This window comes from Heloderma suspectum, chromosome 2 (genome assembly GCF_057233095.1).
Source record: "Heloderma suspectum isolate Gila_16-S chromosome 2, 16-S_ref, whole genome shotgun sequence".
Taxonomy (NCBI): Eukaryota; Metazoa; Chordata; class Lepidosauria; order Squamata; family Helodermatidae; genus Heloderma; species Heloderma suspectum.
Window position 1 is genome coordinate 25,043,973 of NC_139459.1, and position 19,975 is coordinate 25,063,947.

At 45.7% G+C, this 19,975-nt stretch overlaps 1 protein-coding gene across 1 annotated transcript in view; it reads right to left on the reverse strand.

The window, feature by feature from the left end:
* Positions 1-14,302: 14,302 nt before the first annotated feature.
* The window catches only part of GOLPH3 (golgi phosphoprotein 3), a 41,292-nt gene continuing 35,619 nt past the window's right edge, over positions 14,303-19,975 (reverse strand). The window contains exons 5-6 of the transcript XR_014787527.1: positions 17,086-17,169; positions 14,303-14,607 (exon numbers count right to left, since the gene is read on the reverse strand). The gene's annotated coding sequence lies outside the window, so the exon portion shown is untranslated. The remainder of the gene's footprint in view (positions 14,608-17,085; positions 17,170-19,975) is intronic.

The following is a 19,975-nucleotide window of genomic DNA, read 5'->3' on the forward strand; positions in this document are numbered from 1 at the left end:
GCGCAATTGTACGGTAGTTTGAACACTCTTTGGCGTTGCCCTTCTTTGGAATTGGAATGTAAACTGACCTTTTCCAGTCTTGTGGCCACTCTTGAGTGTTCCAAATTTGTTGGCATATTGAGTGCAGCACTTGAACAGCATCATCTTTTAGGATTTTAAATAGCTCAGCTGAAATACTGCCATCTCCACTAGCTTTGTTGTTACTAATGCTTCCTAAGGCCCACTTGACTTCACTCTCTAGGATGTCCGGTTCAAGTTCAGTGACCACACTGTCATGGCTATCAGGGACATTCAGATCTTTCCTGTATAGTTCTTCTGTGTATTCTTTCCACCTCTTCTTAATCTCATCTGCTTCTGTTAGGTCCCTGCCTACTCCTTGGAAAAGGGTGACAGTTAGGAGAAGAAGAACTAGATGCCACTCTGCACCAGTGGAAGCAGTGGTGCTGTGGAACCGATTCCAGGTAATTGCGGATGAGACTGCAGGACAGCCTGCAGAGGAAGAACCACAGGGGAACCTACATGAGAGTGAGCAAGAGGCTGAAGGTCAGTCAAACAGAGTCGACGAAACCCAGGCCTACAACAAGAAGAAGAGAAGAGTGGTAGTAGTGGGAGACTCCTTGCTGCATAGAATCGAGAGCCAAGTATGTTGCGAAGACCCGTGGACTCGCCAGGTATGTTGTCTCCTGGGAGGACGGATTAGAGACGTGACTGAAAGGTTGCCTGCACTCATAAAGCCCACTGATAGGTATCCCTTCCCATCCATGTGGGAACAAATGATACTGCCAAGCGAAGCTATGAAGAAATCATGTCAGACTTTGAAGCTTTGGGAAGGAAACTCAAGAACTTTGGGGCCCAGATAGTTTTCTCATCCATACTTCAAGTAGTTAGAGGAGGGATAGAAGGGAACGAAAAATACTCCGGGTGAATGACTGGCTACGAGGGTCTAGGACGAGAGAGATTTGGATTCTGGGACCACGGGCTATACTTCCTGGAAGATGGGCTGTTGGCAAGGGACGGGTTGCACCTCACAAAGGCTGGAAAGAATGTGTTTGGCCACAGCATGAAGAACTTCATCTGGAGGGCTTTAAACTGAATCCTACGGGGAAGGGAGATGTAAAGTTGGGGGTAACAATGGACGTAGGCTCATGCACAGCAACGGAGAGAACAGCTCTAATAGCGCCCAATAATATTCTTCAGACACATGTAGGAAGAAAGCCAGACTATGAAGCACATGGTCTTCGATGTCTATATACTAATGCCCAGAGTATGGGAAACAAACAGAACGAACTTGAACTCTTAATACAAGAGGGAAATTATGACTTGATAGTAGGGATGGCAGAGAATTCCGCCACGGATCTCGGTGAGGCCGAATGCCAGTGCATTCGGCCCCCCGAAATCTGTGGCGGAACAGCCTGCCCCCCGCCCCCCCCCGCGGATTCCCCCCCGGGACGAGTCTTACCTGGGGCAGATGTTCCAGGCGGTGGCGGCAGCTCTGGCGGCAGCTTCGTCGGCGGCGACTGTGATGGCTGGTCTTCCAACCGGCTGCCACCGCCGTCATTTGCAGTCTTGTTATTGTTGTTGTTGTTGTTTTTTACAAGACGTGATAGGCTACGTAAAGACTTACGTAGCCTATCACGTCTGGCTTAAAAAAAAAACAACAACACGTAAGCAAATGGCAGTGGCTACAGCTGCCGCCATTTGCGTTCCTTATTTTTGGCCGTCTTAGTCTACGTAAATATTTACGTAGACTAAGACGGCGAAAATAAGGGGAACGCAAATAGCATAGCGGACGCTATTTCCATTCCCCCTTATTTTCGCCGTCCTAGTCTACGTAAATATTTATGTAGACTAAGATGGCCAAAAATAAGGAACGAAAATGGAGGCGGCCTTAGCCGCCGTCATTTGTGTACGTGCATGTTTTTTTTTTTTTTTTAAGCCAGACGTGATAGGTTACGTAAGTCTTTACGTAGCCTATCATGGCTGACTACAGGGACACAAACAGCGGCAGCTATGGCCGCCGCCATTTGCGTCCCTGCTAGCCAGTGGCCGGATGTCCAGCTGCTGGTGGATCCGGCTGGCGGCTCCGCAGAATCCCCGCAGAGTGGAGCCAGCCGGCGAAGATTCTGGGGGGAGGGACGGAGCGCCTCCCCCCCGCCAGCGGAACCTGGCAGAGCCAAGTAAGGGGAGTTTCATACATCTCTACCGGATAGGTATAACTGAGACTTGGTGGGATGACTCTCATGACTGGAATACAGCAATTGAAGGATATAACTTGTTCAAAAAGAACAGGAGGAACAGAAAGGGAGGTGGGGTTGCACTGTATGTGAAAAATACATATCTCTGCACAGTGTCAGGGTGGACACTGAGCCCTTAGAATCCCAGAGTAGTTCTGATTCTGAGGAAGAGCAGTCGCTCCTGGGAGAGGAGTGCGCTCCTCTTTCCCAGGGCCAACAGCTGACGGAGATTCCTCCCACCAGCATTCCTAGCTTAGATAGCAGTCCAGGCAGTGACGGAGCACGGATAGCAGACTTGGTGGACGTGCGACGCCGACGCAGAGAGCGGCGCCAAATGGAGGGCGCAGAAAGGAGGCGTAGTGCCCAGTTGGCGCGCAAACAACGGCTGCTCCCAGAGGATCCAAGGGAAAAGGGGAGGGACTCTCCCTAGTCCTTAAGTTCAGGGGTCTGCCAGTAATTCCCTTTCAAACGGGGACCAACTGTTCCAACTTAGGGCATAGGTACTGTGCTGCTCAGATCTAGTTGCAAACGGTAGAGTTGTTAAGTTGTAAAAGAAGAATAAAGCTTTGACAGGAATCCCTTTGTCTGTGTCTGGACTTGGCTACTGGATTAGACTGAGAGAGGCCTCCAAGGAGCCCTTGACACACAGAAATACAGGAGGAGGAGCTTGGTAGCCCCATCGAGAGCATCTGGATCAAAATAAATGGAGCAAAGAATAAAAGGAACCTGATGGTCGGAGTCTACTACCGGCCACCCAATCAAGGAGAAGATGAGGATGACACTTTTGAAAAGCAAATAGCCAGTGTTTTAAGGAAGCATGATGTAGTAGTAATGGGGGACTTCAATTTCCCCGATATTTGTTGGGAGACAAATTTTGCAAAACATGGCCCCTCCAGGAAATTCCTGACTTGTGTGGTGGATAACTTCCTCCTACAGAAAGTAGAGGAAGGAACTAGAGGATCGGCTATCCTTGACTTGATCCTGACCAACAGAGATGACTTAGTGGATAAAGTAGCAGTTACAGGAACTCTGGGGGAAAGCGACCATGTTGTACTTGAGTTCTTGGTTCTAAGGCAAGCAAAAGCCAAGTGTAGTCAAATGCGTACCCTGGATTTTAGGAATGCTGATTTTAATAAACTCAGAACAATGATCAGTAAGGTCCCATGGCAAGCGACGCCAATGAGAAAAGAAGTCCAAGATGGGTGGGAGCTTTTAAAAAAGGAAATTCTCAAGGCACAATCACAAACAATTGCAACAAGAAGAAAAGGTGGAAGACAACAGAAGAAGCCAATGTGGCTTCACAAAAACTTAGAGATGACCTGAAAACAAAAAAGGACACATATAGGAAGTGGAAAGAAGGCCAAGTAACAAAGGAAGAGTACAGGCAGATAGCACAGAATTGCAGGGATGGCGTCAGGAAGGCTAAAGCTGAGAATGAGCTGAGGTTAGCAAGGGATGCTAAAACAACAAAAAAGCTTTCTTCAGCCACGTGCATAGTAAAAGGCAGAGGAAAGAAATGGTGGTTCAGCTATTAAATAAGGATGGTAAAACGATAACAGATGACAAAGAAAAGGCAGAGGCGCTCAATTCCTACTTTGGCTCAGTCTTCTCCCAAAAGAGGGTCTATGACCCCCCTGGCAAAGGCAAAGTACAGGCTGAAGGGGCAGGATTGCAGCTTGAGATCGATAGGCATATGGTCAAGGAACACCAGATTACTTGAATGAGTTCAAATCTCCAGGGCCAGATGAACTGCATCCTAGAGTCATAAAGGAACTGGCAGAAGAACTCTCAGAACCACTGTCTATTCTCTTTGAGAAATCATGGAGGACGAGGGAAGTGCCAGATGACTGGAGGAAGGCTAATGTTGTCCCTGTCTTCAAAAAGGGTAAAAAGGAGGAACCTGGGAACTACAGACCAGTCTGGCATCAATCCCTGGGAAAATTCTGGAGCAGATGATAAAGCAATCCATCTGTAAGCACCTTGAAAACAATGCAGTGATGACTCGAAGCCAGCATGGATTTGTCAAGAACAAATCCTGCCAGACTAATCTGATCTCATTTTTGGATCAAGTAACCTCCCTTGTAGACTGTGGGAATGCTGTAGACATCATATACCTTGACTTCAGCAAAGCTTTTGACAAAGTGCCCCATGATATCCTGATGAGCAAACTAGCTCAAAGTGGGCTAGATGAGACAAAAATCTGGTGGATCCACAGTTGGCTACAGAATCGGACTCAAAGAGTGCTTATCAATGGGACCTTCTCAAAACTGGGGAGAGGTAACGAGCAGGGTACCGCAGGGCTCAGTCCTGGGCCCAGTGCTCTTCAACATTTTTATGAATGACTTGGAGGAGGAGGTGCAGGGAATGCTGATCAAATTTGCAGATGACACAAAATTGGGCGGGATAGCTAATACTTTGGAAGACAGAAACAAAATTCAAAGTGATCTGGATAGACTGGAGTGCTGGGCAAAAAACAACAGAATGACATTTAACAGGGATAAATGCCAAGTTCTGCACCTAGGAAAAAGAAACCAAATGCACAGTTACAAGATGGGGGATACGTGGCTCAACAACACTACAAGCGAGAAGGATCGTGGGATTGTTGTCGATCACAAGCTGAATATGAGCCAACAATGTGATGTGGCTGCAAAAAAGGCAAATGCTATTTTGGGCTGCATTCATAGAAGCATAGCTTCCACATCCCAGGAAGTACTAGTTCCCCTCTACTCAGCACTGGTTAGGCCTCATCTGGAGTACTGTGTCCATTTCTGGGCACCACACTTTAAGAACAATGCAGACAAACTGGAGAGGGTTCAGAGGAGGGCAACAAAGATGATCAGGGGACTGGAAACAAAGCCCTATGAAGAGAAACTGAAAGAACTGGGCATGTCTAGCCTTGAGAAGAGAAGACTGAGGGGAGAGAGGATAGCGCTCTTCAAGTACTTGAAAGGTTGTCACAGAGAGGAAGGCCAGGATCTCTTCTCGATCATCCCAGAGTGCAGGACACGGAATAATGGGCTGAAGTTACAGGAAGCCAGATTCTGGCTGAACATCAGGAAAAACGTCCTGACTGTTAGAGCAATACGACAATGGAACCAATGACCTAGGGAGGTGGCGGGCTCTCGCACACTGGTAGCGTTCAAGACGAGGCTGGACAGCCATCTGTCAGGGATGCTTTCACTTGGATTCCTGCATTGAGCAGGGGGTTGGACTCGATGGCCTTGTAGGCCCCTTCCAACCCTACTATTCTATGATTCTATGATTCTAATTTCTTGTGGAACATCTGCACCATAGAAAAGCCCACCCAACCTGGCACCCTGCAGATGTGTTGGACTACAACTGCCATCATCCTCAGCCAGCATGGCCAATGGCTGTCATAGAACACGCCCCACATTCAGGCTAGATTTATACATGCAGCAACATAAGATGGGAATGAGGAAGCAGAAAGGACTATACCACTTTAGACTGTGGAGGGGGAATACCACCTTTTAATGCTCTCCCAGATTTTTTTTTTTAAAGTAAAGGTAAAGGTGTCCCCAGCCAGTCGTGTCTGACTCTAGGGGGTGGAGCTTATCTCCATTTCTAAGCCGAAGAGCCAGCGCTGTCCGAAGACGCTTCTGTGGTCATGTGGCCGGCATGACTGAACACCCAGGTGCATGGAACGCTGTTACCTTTCCCGCCAAAGCGGCACCTATTTATCTACTTGCAATTTCTTGCTTTCGAACTGCTAGGTTGGCAGGAGCCGGGACCGAAGACGGGAGCTCACTCCGTCACGCGGCACTCGGGTCTCGAACTGCTGTCCTGCCGACCCTCCGGTCTGCAGTTCAGCATCTTAACCACTAAGCCACTGCAGTCCCAACACCCAATTTTTTAAAAAACAACAACACCCAAACACTTCCAGGCAGAGAACTGTTGCACCAGAGAGAATGGTTCTAATTTAGCCCTTGGCATGCCTCGCCGGTTTTCTGATTGCAGAGATTTTGTTATAGGATTTTTTTTTAAAGTAACACATATACCCAGCTGCAGTCTGAAGTACCACAGTCCATTCTATCCCTTCAGTATCCTCCCAACTTATTCTGCTGCATGCATAGAGGCAGTATAATGTATTTATTGGGGTGCCAGGCTAGAACCAGGGTAAGGTAGTTCAGGAAACCCCCTCAGCCATGAAGCTCACAGGGTGACCTGGCCACAGCCCCCATGTCTTAGTCTAATCTACCTCAAAGGGTTGTTATGAGAATGAGAGGGGAAGATGTGTGCCCTCACTTTTTGGCCTCACTGCATGAGGAACCCCAGATGAACTACTGAAGAACCCTAAATTTCCCCACAACACAGTTTGCATGCCAGCTGTGCTCCCCACTCCCCTTCCCCAGTTGTTCCTCTAGGCCACAGCTCCATCCTCCTCCTGTCCCTTTATTGAGAGAGCAGGGCTTTGGGGAGGAGCCTCACCTGAGGTCTCCATGGGCCTGATGAGGCAGTCCAGGGGACCATATTTGGCATGGGGGCCTGAGGTTCCTGAGTGGGGGACCTGTGGGTCTGTAGATTTTGCAGGAGTGCAACTCCCATAATCCCTGATCATTGGCCATCAGCTGGCTGAGGCTGATGGGAGCTAAAGTCCATCTTCTGGAGGGACACAGGTTCCCCACCCCTGCACCCCCAAGAAATAAGCACATTTATTTAATGAAGAGCTCTCGATCTACATCTCCTGTCCTCTGTCTTTGCAGACATCTTTCAGAATATACTAAGATTTACAGTTCCCTTGACACTAGCACATTTATGATGGAGCAGCACCAGTGTGAGTAACCATTAAGGATCACTTAGTCTAAATGATAATGAATCACAGAGGGCTGATGTATATCATCTGGTGCAAATACAGTGAGACCCACCAGGCTACCATCTTTAAGATCGGAAACTCCTGAAGTTAAGATATATGGTTCTGGAATATTTTTTCCTGGAAGTTGGTCTTCAGTGCAGCTGATAAATCATTAATTTGCCTCAAAGTTCTGAATCGCTGAACAACAAGCTCTGGGATTCATCGCTCTTACACATTTAGCCATCAAATTTCCTTAATACAGATGCCACTCTAGAATGAATACTAATACTAGAACTGGGTCACCCCATGACACTGAGGGTTGGGAGATTCAGGATGGACATTTGGAAGCCCTTCTTCACACAGCCACAGTTCAATTATGGGATTTACTTCCCCAAGATGAGGCAATGGTCCCCAACTTAGATGGCTTTCAAAGGTGAGTAGACAAATTCATGGAGGGCAAACTTATGAATAGCTGCTAGTCATGATGGAGAGGGAGGGAGAGAGAGAGAGCCCCTCCAGCATAGGATGCCTCTGAAGAGTGCTGCTGGGGAGCGTTAGCAGGGGCCGCGATTGTGCTCATACTCTGTTTGTGGGCTTCCAAAGGCCTCTGCTTGTTCACTGTGGGAAGCAGGATGCTGGACGAGCTAGGTGTGTTGTCTGATCCAGCAGGGCTCTTGCCACAGTCTAAAGGAAAGCTGCACAATAAACACAAGAGAAGCAAACAGGCTTATGAGAAATGACTGAGTCTATGTGATGTTTTCCATTCAAGGGTAATAGTGCTGGGTGTCTTTTTCACCCAGAAAAGGGTGGGCAGTGCTGCGGGTGGATATGAATTCTCTCAAACCAATGGTTCCACCAGGCTTGAATAGGTGGGTGGAAAGACGCAGAGCCCCATTCCTTTCCCCAAGACCAGCCCTCTTCTTTTCCTTCCTCACTTACAACGTTTTGCATTTTGCCATAGGAACGAGCAACCTCCATTTCACGTATATGGGAAAAAGTAAAGAGGTCCTCTCCAGGACACCAAGAGGATGGATTACCTGTCCTTTAGTCATCCCAGTCCCTAGATCAGGGATGGGGAACATTTTTGCATCTGGGGGCCAGATTGCCCCCTGGATCCCCCCATGGGCTGGATGACATCAAGGGTGGGTCCCCATCTGTGACATCAGGGGCAGGGCCCAACCCCTCAGCACTGGCTGGAGCTCCTCCAGTTGGTGCTTTGGCTGGGGAACTGATTTGGCATACCCTCCCCACCCACCCCCCTAGCATTCCCCAGATTCAGCTTTAGGGGCCCCAAATGCTGTGTACTCCTACTCTGTCTCAAGACGTGTAAGGTAACAGGAGCACATGGAAATATTTGGATGTTGTTTGATAGTTACCAGCGTCAATAAGGCCGCGTGGAAAACTGTTCATTCACAGAACAGGCACTGCAGTTTGATACATGTGTGCTTTGCAATAAATAGTAGGTGCTTTTAAAGGCACAGCTGTGGTTTTAAGTAATCTCTGTCCTGACTTAACGTGCAGGTCTTTAATACACATATAAACTAGGTTGGCAAGCCAGATTGTCAGCATGCGTTATCAATATTGTATTAAACTTACTGGCATGCTCTGCCAGAAGAGATTAGGTGAACACACACACACACAGACACACACATACTTACAAAGAAAAGTTTTTGAGAGATAACATTCTTCTCTGTCTGCAGTTAATAAACAGTGTTATTTTCATGCTATTATTAGAGCTACAGAATAGCTAAAGATTATTAGCGCAATTCAGCAACTGTGAGTTTTGACACAACCAAATCACATCAAAAGCAATAGAATGGGACTTAGCTGTGACTAACTTAAATCCCATTGATTTCAATTGGACTTATTGTTGGATTGTCGGCTGTATCTTCATGTTGGATCAACTCCAGTTTGAAGAGCGGTTTTTGCAAGGTTTTGAACCACATATAGGTTTTTCCTTCAGGCTGAATATGGTTCAGGCAATTTTTCTCCACATCATCTGTTGATGTCTGCAGTTGTCATGCATTGGTAATCAAATAGTGCTATTTTTAGTTATTTAGCATATTTATATATGCTAAATAACAGATTCAAACCAGTTCCTAGGGCAGTTTCTTTAAAATGGATAGAATAGTGATTTTTAACCTTTAAACCACCACTGCCCACCAAGTGGAAATTTCAGCTGGCGCAAACTGAGGCTATAGGTTAAGTGGTCGGATCACATGACACCTATATTGTACCAGCTGCATTGGTTGCTGGTGAGCTTCCAGACCCAATTTAATTTACGTTTAATAAGTCCTGGAGGGAGCAATCCTATGGCCGCTAGAGAGCAGCTAGGTGGCCATAGGATATCATGTTACCCAGGAACTGACCTCGGAGGCCCGTGCGCCGAGGTCGGTTCCCAGAGAACCGACCTCCCCCCACTTCCGCGTTGCCTTGGAGGCAGCACGGAACAGCCCTGTCCTCCACGCTCACAAGAGGAGTGCAGAGCGGCCAAAAGGGGGCATATCTGGGGGTTTTCCAGGGCAGGGAGGGTGGAAATGCCTGTACAACACATCCTAGGCGTCGTACAGCAGCCTTCTTCCCCGCTCAGCCCTCCTGCAGCTAGGCAGCCACAATCGGCTGTCTGGCCAAATATGCAGGGCAGGAGAAGCACAGAGGGAACGACCCCCTCCGTGCTTCTCCTGCCCTGCTTTGGATAGGCGGTCGCCTCTGATTTCAGAGGTGGCTGCCTAGCTGGATAGGATTGTGCCCTTAATTGACCTTTAAAGCTGTAGGCACCATTTGAGACCTAGTTCTGCCTTCATCCATATCAACCTGTCCACATTTTGAGATCCGCACCTGAAGCCCTACTTAAGTGCCCAGAACTATGGCAGGAGGGACCATAGCTCAGTGGTAGCGCACCTGCTTTGTATGCGGAAGGTACCAGGTTCAATTCCTGGGATCTCTAGGTAAGGCTAGGAAAGAATTCTGCCTGGAAAGCCACTGCCAGCCAGTGTCAACAATACTGGGCTAGATGGACCCCTGGTCTGACTCAGTATAGGATGCAGCTTCTTATGTTCCTAAGGTTGGTGAGTATAACAGAAGACATTCTTAGTAGTGGACCCATATTTGTGGAATGCTGTGCTATTTGGGTTACATTGGGACCCTTCACCATAGGCCTAAAGACTCATTTGTTTTCCATTGCTCTCTTCTAAATGGGTTTCATTGGATTGCTGGAAATATGTTGTTGTTTTAGCTGTAAATATTCTTGAATTTTAGTGTTTTTACTGGGCTAGGTGTTTTTTTATGCTAGCGTTATTTCCAATTGTTATGCTTTTTTGATTGTAGTATTATGGTTTTACCGTTTTTGAAATATATTGTATGTTTATGTATTGGAAGCTGCCTTGGTGTGTGTTTTTTACCCTAAAAGGCAGGCTACAGATATTTTAAATAAATAAAATAAATAACGCATGCAACACAATCCTTGAATGCCACCCAACCCACAAGTAAAAAATTAGGACATAAAAACCCCAAATTCCAGATGAAGTAAGTTTATTCTGATTTATAGATATATTTATGACATATGCATGCAATGCACAGATCTCAGGTATCCATTCAATGAGACCCTTGAGTCTGATGGCCATTGGCCAACTCCTTAATGTAGCCTTCCCCAAGCTGTTGCTCTCCAGATGTGTTGGCCACAACTTCCATCATCCATAGATAGCACAGCTTGCCATGCTGGCTGGGGATTATGGGATTTCTAGTCCAATGTCTCTGGAGGACACCATCTTGGGGAAGGCTGCCTTAATGTTAGGATTATTTGAGCCCGAATGGCACTTTTTGGAGGACATCTTCCTCCCTTCTCTTTGTCGCTATTACAAATGTCAAATCTGGGATTTTATCCTCAAGGCAAGGTGAACAGGATACAATAATTTATCTCTGGTGGGTGACAGAAGACACTGCAAGAGCGGAGAAATGGCTACCTAAAATCCCAAATGCCCCTCATTTGTATCAAGAAGTTCTGAATGCCCCCCAAGAGTTGTAGCTCGACCCCTGCACGGGGGGGGGGGCACATGGTCCCAGTTAAGAATCACTGAGCCAGAAGAAGGGCAATACAGCACATGCTTTATAAATAGAAGGTCCTATGCTTGTAAATATCCATCCTGGTCGCTCTTCACCTGCACCTTCCCCTACAGCAGGGATAGGGAATGTGTGGCCCTCCAGATGTTGTTGGACTGTAACGCGGCCCCCCCATCAGTCCTAGCCAGCACAGCCAATTGAGGGATTAGAGGAGTTGCAGTCCAACATCTGGAGAGCCACACGTTCCCCATTCCCATTTAAACGGGGATTTAAATGCCCATTTAACACGGAACAACATGTTGGAGGCAGGGCGCCGTCAACACTTCTCCTGCCACAATGTATGGATTAGCCCCATATTATAAGAACTGCTTCATGCTAGAGCAGACCAAGACCTGTTTAGTCTTGCCTTCCCCAACCTGGTATCCTTGAGATGTTTCAAACTACACCTCCCCGCATTCCTGACCATTGGCCAGCCTGGCTGGGGCTGATGGGAGGTGAAGTGCGAAACTTCTGGAGGGTTCCAGGTTGCACAAGGCTGATTTAGTCTAACCCTCTTGTCTCCAACAACGGCCAACCAGATGGCCTTAGGAAGCCCATAATAAAAGTGCGGCAGAGATAGCTGCTTCATGTGGTTTGCCTCTGGTATCTGATAACAAAAACCTGCTGCCCCTGATCACGGAGACGTCATTTCTAATTATTATTGTTAATAACAAGATCTCCATGAATTTGTCTGATCCTTTAAAAAAAGAAATAACTTCAATGCTAGTGGCCATCACAACATTTTGTAGCAATTAATTCCACAAATTCGTTCTGCACTGCATTCAGGAGGGCTTTATATGATCTGTCCTTAACCTGCTGAAAACTGATTTTTCTGGATGTCCTCATATTCTAGTGTTTTGGGACAGCATGAAAATAATAATAATTATTTCCTTGCTATTCTTTCCAGGGGTGCTGTGGTTGTATCTTGCAATCTAGATCCTGGTTTGAAAAGACGGTGGGACTAAATGACCTTGGAGGGCGCAATCCTATCGGGATAGGCGGCTGCCGCCAAATGCAAAGGCAACCGCCTATCCAATGCAGGCAGGAGCAGCGCAGAGGCGATCTTCTCCTCCGTGCTTCAGCCACCCTGCATTCGCGGCTAGACAGCCAACTTTGGCTGTTTAGCTACAGGAAGTTGGGGCGGGGGGGCGGAGGCTGGACAACACATAGAAAGCATCGGAAAGGCACGTTCACCCTCCCCGCCCTGGCCTGCCCCCAGGAACACCCCGTTTTTGCTGCTGTGCACTGCTCTTATGAGCGCGGGGCCAATCCACGCTGCCTACGAGGCAGTGCAGGAAGGAGTGAAAATCAGATCTCAGGGAACTGACCTCAGAGCACAGGCTCCGAGGTCTGTTCCCAGGAACCAACCTATCCTATGGCCATCTAGCCGCTGACTAGCAACCATGGAATTGAGCCCTAAGATCTCTTCTGACTCTATAATTCTGGTTTTTTTTATCATTCCATTTACTCTATCCTAGTATTCATGATGAGAGATCGTATTTATCTCTTATTTATTTTTAAATATTTCTCACCCATCTTTTGAAATATATTCAGGGCAGTGCACAACTTAAATACATATTAAAATAAATCATATTATTTCTATTGTTGTTGTATATAGAGCTATCAATTTATAAAATATGGGAGACAGGCTGGGTAAGGATTATAGGAGTTGTAATTCAACACATCTGGAAGGCATCATGTTGGGGTGGGCTGCCTTATACTTTCCAGAGAATAAATTTGTACCCATTCAGAATTTCTGCCTCCTTCTTATACTCCTTTTTCTTCAACACACATTTTATGCAACAAATATCTTGAACTAAACAAAATCCCAGCAGAGGAATGGATGGAAGCTTTACATATCAAAAGCATATGGTGCGATTTGTAAAGTACCAAACAGAAACACACAAATGTCTTTTCAGGGTAGCAATTTTGAAAAGAAAACAGTGTCTAAAAAATAAATAAAAATTATTAGCTCGAAAACGAATTATATCTAATGTAGATCAAGCATTAGCAAGCAATGTATGGAAGGTTCTGGTTTGAAGATGTTACTTCTGCCTGAGAGGAAGCACAGGTGTATCGTAGGAAGCATGAAAAATTCAAAGGACTGACAAATCACATCAGTCAGTTGAAATCCTGGGGAAACACACACACAAAGAAACTGACCTACAAAATGTAAACCGACACTGCTCTTAACTCTTCAGTTTCCACATTTCCTTACCTACCAATAAAATATCTAATACATTTAGCGCAACTCCCATTACCTAGGCAAGTTGTTCAGGATTCCATTGCAGCTGAGAAGAAAAAGGAAATCCTTGCCTTGCCTTGCCTTGCCTTGCCTTGCCAAGCTCATGTCATGTTGCATTAAAATCAATTAGTATCTAAATTGCCACATATTTTTATTATGCTCATAATTCCTAGTTAGCAGAACTCCCTGTGCTTCCACCGGGTAGATCTTTATCAACATCTCTCTCTGATAACTGCACTCTGTTTATGCAAATGTCAGAGTGATCCAAACGTTTCTCCTGGGACACAAAGCCATCAAGATGTAGAAACATTGCACCACACTTCAAACATTTGATGATAGAAAAAATTATATATTACAGTGCTTGGTAACAGTGATTTACAAATGGCGAGTTGTAGGAGTCAGTATCTTGAGAGTCTCAGCTTGCATTTAACAAATGGTGGGTTGAGGGAGGACAAGTTCCTAGCCCTCCTGACTCCTAATCCATGTACTTATACTTGTTTGGGAAGTTTATACTTGTTTGGGAAGATCTTGGTATCTTGGCCCAGGGTTAAAAATGATAAGCAGGATTTTAAATGTCATGCTTTCAACACTTGGCATAGCTCCCTGCCTCACAACAAGTAGAAACAGGCTCAGCTATGCCAATAAATAAAGGCATGCACAATTTGCATACTATATTTTGTGTTGTAGAAGTTAGCTTTTTCTGCAAAATATTTTTAAAACACACACACGCACAGCATGTACGTAACCCCAAAAACGGTTAATCCGCCAGAAGATGACTAGCAGGACAACCAACCTGCCAGCAGGTACTAAATTCAATGCAGGAAAAAGCAGGCGAGTTCATACATGTACCACCAACACCTACATTGCTTATTCCAAAATGTTTCAGGAACAGCATCTTATTTTTATTTATTTATTAACATTCTCTACTGCTTTCATTTTTAAAAAATCCAAAGTAGTATACAAACATGTTTTCAAAGTTTAAAATCTATTGTCCAGTCAAACCAAATAAAAAAATCATTAATATAAAAAAACAATTGCAGAAAGCTTAGCGAATGTCAAAGGCTCTTTTAAAAGAATGCCTTGAGCTGCCTTTGAAAAGATAGCAGGGATGGGGCCATACAAACCTCTCAGGGGAGGCCATTCTAAAGCACTGGGGCCACAACGGAAAAGGCCCTGCTTCTCATAAAATGGCTTCCAAGTGAGATGGCATCTGAAGCACACTGAGAATGAAAAAATGAGAGACAATCATGAAACAACAGTCATAAGCACTTCCAGCTCCACATTTTTGAGGGCTCTTGGACAAGACGCCCCCCTCCCCCAGTGAGTCTACCTTCTCCCTGCTATCGTTACCGCTGCTACTGCTTCTCATCATTGCTATCGCTTGCTTGCTTGACAGGCAGAGCCAGTGAGCAACTTGGCAGTGCTACCTACTGTTCCTCCTCATCGCCACTGTTTTCTGGGCCAGAGTGGGAGGAAGACGAACAAGCAGGCTGCAGTGATGAAAAGGAGGGCCAACTTCAGGGAGCTGTTGTTAGTGGGCCCCTGCTGGGCTGTGGCCTTCAGCAGGTGCCCAACTTTGCCCACCCTTGGGAGCCAGTCATGACCGTAAGAAATGATACGACCGTTATGAGAGTCAAAAATCTCCTTCTACCCTCCAGTCTGATACATTCAAGCATGGAAACGAGTTGACACATTGGCTTGCTTTATATTCATTTTTGTTCCGCCACAACCGCTCAACGGCTCTCGGCTTTATTAATCTGGCAGTTCTAATAAATGTCCACACCCGTCTAGATTTGTACATAGCTCAGAGCAAAGAAAGCAGAATAGCAATAACTCACTTCATATTAAAGTGGCTTAAAAGGATATCATGCACTGATTAGGTGTTTCCATCAATGTATATTTGTTTTTTGCTTTTCCTCCGAGAACCTGATAGCAGTGTAAATGGAGGTTACCCCACTTTAATCTCACAGTAAACCTGTGAGGTAGGCTGGGACAAAGAGCGAGTGACTAGCCAACCATCACTCAATGATAGGATTTGAATCCAGGTTTCCCCAGACCACACGCCCATCAACCTATCCAGTGCACCACACCAGCTTGCATATATGTTCTGTTCCTTTTTTAAAAAAATCAGCTTTATCAGAGATATTCCCCACCCACCCCTGCCCCCAAGATATATTTCACCACAAAGGAGTTAATGCTTGGATGCTCATTTTCTCACTATTCTCATTTCATAATATATAATTTTCTCACTATTCTCATTTCATAATATATAACTGAAGTTATGTGTATCTCGCATCTCCTGTGCCTCATGAAGAGACAATGCCCTTGTTAATGTCAGTGTAACTATTTTACACTGACGTAAGCCCTTGTTGCCTACAAGGCATCCTCCACTAAGTGCTTAGTCTCCTGAATTTTTTATGCTGGTACAATCCATCTATGACTAAAGGCTCACAAAAAGATTTTTAAAAAACAAAAGTTAGCCATTTTCCCTACTGATTTGCTCCTGTGTTATTTCACTTAACCGTGCAGCAGGTTGTGACCTACTTATAACACGCCTTTTATATGATAATGTTAAAAACCCTCGCGTTAAGTACATTATTTCACTTCTGCTAAGCACAAGGACAGCTTTCATGGGTATCTGAGACACCACCAAGCATTGACTAATGTTTTCACATTTTTCTCCATTCCCTTAAAGATCCCAAACTTCTTTTTTCTTTAGATGAATGTTGAGCTTCTGAGGACGTGGATTTTCTTACTAGATACCAAAATTGACACAGAATACACATAGCCATCTGCTGTGCCAGTTCTCTTCCTGTCAATTAAAAGTAGCCCACAGGCAAACAGCAGACTCTAAATTAGAGTACATACTATGGAAAGCAGCTCCTCCTATTTTTTCCTTCCCTGTGTGCTGAAATCAAGAGGACAGGTCCTTCTTTGCATCCTAACCTTTATTAGGTGAGGTTGGTAAAAACATGGAACAGTGCCTTCTCTGTGATGGGCTCCTCACTGTAGAACTTGTTTCCATGTGAGATCTGCCTGGCCTCCCCATTATTGTATTTCCACTACTACTTGATATATATTTTTGTTTTTAAAAGCTTTTCCATCTAGCAAATTAGATGTTAGCTTATACAAGCCTTCTCTAACCTGGTGTCCTCCATATGTGTTGGGACTATAACTTCCAGCATCCCCATACACTTGTCCACACAGCATATTTATCCCATCTGCTGTAATGACAGACATGTTGCCAGTTACTAGGTACAAGTGTAACCTGCAACAAAATACTGCAGTGTGGAGTGCTCTTGTTCAGGGTTCCAGCCAGTCATACCCTCTTCAAGGATACTCTACTCTACTCCATTCCCCTTCCTCCTCCCCCGAGTTTATCCGCTGCAACAGTCAGTCAGCATTCTGTGGGCACTGAGCATGCTCAGTTTTCACTGGGCTTTTTGTGTGTGTGCTCCCCACTTAAGAGAGTTTTTATTTTCCCCTAATGGTTTCCCCACGCCTATTGATACCTCCCCCTTGTGCACAGATGATGCCATTCTGGCTACACGCTCAGAGCATTACAACTAGCAAAGAGAATAAGGTTATACAATTTAAACACTCCTTCCGGGCCAGGAAACAATACCTTCTTTATCCATTCAAAACCAGCATTACAATGCAAATGTCCAAGTTGTCCAAAGAATGGAACAATTGCTTACAGCATCTCTTGGTGCTTTGGGCTGGCCTCTCCTCACCAGAGAAGGCAACACCAGATATCTTGTCCTTAGATCCACTGCTGCTGCCTGTGGGAGGGAAGGTGGAAGAGAGTGGAGGTGTATTTTGTACTTGCAAGTCAGAACCACAGGAGATAAATGATGGGATTCCATCACATTTCTGAGGTTGATGGAATGTTCATTTCATCCTTGCTGCAGAATTCCATGGAAAGAAGGTGCAAGTCACAAGGAACAATGCATATTTTTAGGTCACCTCCTGTGGGAAATGGAGCATTATTGCATTTGCAGACCTCTCCTTTAGTTCTAATCTCCTGAGAAAGGTGTATAATCTGTTATTCAGTGACCTACATTATGGTGGGTTTTTAAGCCTCAATCTATTCAATGAGCAGGTGCCTACAGGAGGGGGAGAAACGTTGAATGTTAATCAGGCGCTAAACCTCCAGTGCTGCAAACTTATGCAGTGTGCATAATAATCACCAAAATCCAGTTTGGGCAGAGTTTAAAAAATGTAACCCACTCCTATCCTTAAGGTTTCGCATGAGACACAACAGTTTCCTCTCTGAGCCATTGTCATGAGATCCCCATGAATTAGGTCATTATTAGAGATGATGAACTGAGGCTGAGACTGTGACTCAAGGCTACCCAGCCAATAGATTCATATCAGAACAGGCATTTGACCCTGAAATCAACTCTCAACAGTTTGGCTACTCACCATCAGTTAACTGAGTGTCATACTATTACAAATGTACTCAGCTGGCTCATTTATCATTTGAAACTGAAGGTATTTCAGATTAATTGGGACTTCTAATTAAAAAAAACACTACTATACATGAACTAGTTTGAATGTGCAGAGAGAGAACTATGTAAATGCTAAGTATTATTATTAAATTGATAGGGTCGCTGTGAGCACAACCAAGCACAGGCGAGAACCCATCCATCTTCTGTGTTGTCAATGGTGAAGAGAACTTACTTCGCCTCCATTATTGCATCCACACAATGCCGGCCAGCAGAGCTGTTTTAGGTGGGGAAAGGTCTTTATAGGAATCGAAGGGATGTGGTGGCAGCCCCTTGAAAACGTGCTGTGACCCATTAGCCTCCCATTTTTTGTGGATAAAACAATTCGTATTCACAACTTAGGGAGCAATCCTATCAGCTCCACCCTTGACACTCATAAGGCTCCGAACTCGGAGGCTTACAAGTATCCAGTACACAGTGGCAGGCGTGGCAGAGGGAGCCTTCACCTCTGCCGCACCCCCTGCTCTGTAATTTAGTGAGACGGGCTTTTTTGCCCATCTAGCTGAGGCATTGGAGAAGGGGAGGGATGGGGGCTGGAAGGCCTGGGGATACGGTGTAAGTCATCCCTTCCCCTCCCATCAGCACTCCCCCTTTCCCTTCCCCCCAAGATCGCCTTTGCGGCCTTGGAGAGGCAGCCAGAGTGGTTCTCTCCGCACCAGCTGGCAAGGGGCAGGGAGCTCCGTCTCCTGGGTTGGAGTGCTGTCTCCAACCTTGGATCCAGGAATATGAACTATCCTATCCCCCCTGCTCCCCCCAGACTCTGTTTAGGATTGCTCTCCCAATTCCTTAGTTATAACAGAGTGAACAATGCATGTAATTAGGACTCCACCATCCTGTACTGCATACCTTTAGCTTGCGGAACTTGAGGCAAAGGACAAGAGCTACTTGGAAGTTTGAGAACTACCACCTCTTGTCTGGATCCTTGCCCAAAACAATTATTAAAGACTGCAAGGGTGGTTTTAAGGACTTGGACTTCAGAGGTAGTGAATGCCTCCTTGAGGGAGGATGTGGTCCCTGCTACCGTTAAGAAAGTAGCAGCCCAACCCTTGCTAAAGAAAAAAGCTTAGACCCTATGAACCTGGACAACTACTGTCCAGTCTCTACTTTCCCTTTTTAAGTATTTGGAGAGGGTAGTGGCTTCTCAGCTCCAAATGGTTTTGGAAGAAATTATGTATTTAGATTCATTCCAATATGGATTCTGGCCTGGTTTTAGGACAGAGCAAACTTGGTCAACCTTGTGGATGACTTGCACTGGGGATGGTGGGAGTGCAACCCTACTGGCCTTGCTGGACCTCTCAGCAGCTTTTGATACCATCAACCATGGTATCTTATCCTTTTGGGCCTACTGAGTTGAGCTTAGGAGGCACCACGTTTCAGTGGCTCCAGTTCATCCTGAATGGACAATCCCAGAAGGTAGTGCTCAATGGCTTTTGGGGTGTCTTCGTTTTCCATTCCATCTTGTCTCTGATGCTCTTTAAAATGTATATGAAACCACTGAAAGAAGACATCCAGAGGTTTGGGCTTCAATGTCACCAAAATACAGATGACACACAGCTTTACTTCGCTTTGGTGCAAGTGAATCGAAAGGAAACCGTGGAACTTTTGAACAGGTGTCTAGGTGGAATTGGATAGATAAGGGTGAACGAGCTGAAAAGTACGGTTGGTTGGGAAATTCAGCCATTTGGGAGATCTGTAACCTGTCCTGAATGGAATTGCATTCCCCTTCAAGGGCCAATCATATAGCTTGGGGTGCTCCTGGACTCATTGCTATCTGGGGGGGGGGGGGCACAAGCGACATCAGTGGCCAGGAGTGCATTTTAGCAACTAAGGCTGCTATGCCAGCTTCAGCCTTATCTGGAGCAATTAGACCTGGCTTCAGGTACCAACACAATAGGTACCACCAAGCTGCGATGCGCTTTACATGGGGATACCTCTGACACCAATTTTGCACCAATTGCACTGGCTACCAGTGCACTTCCAGGCCTAATTCAAAGTTCTGGTGTTCATCTTTACAGCCCTAAACAGCTTGGGACTAGGTTCTCTAAACAACCCCTTTCACCCATATTACCTTGCCCATACA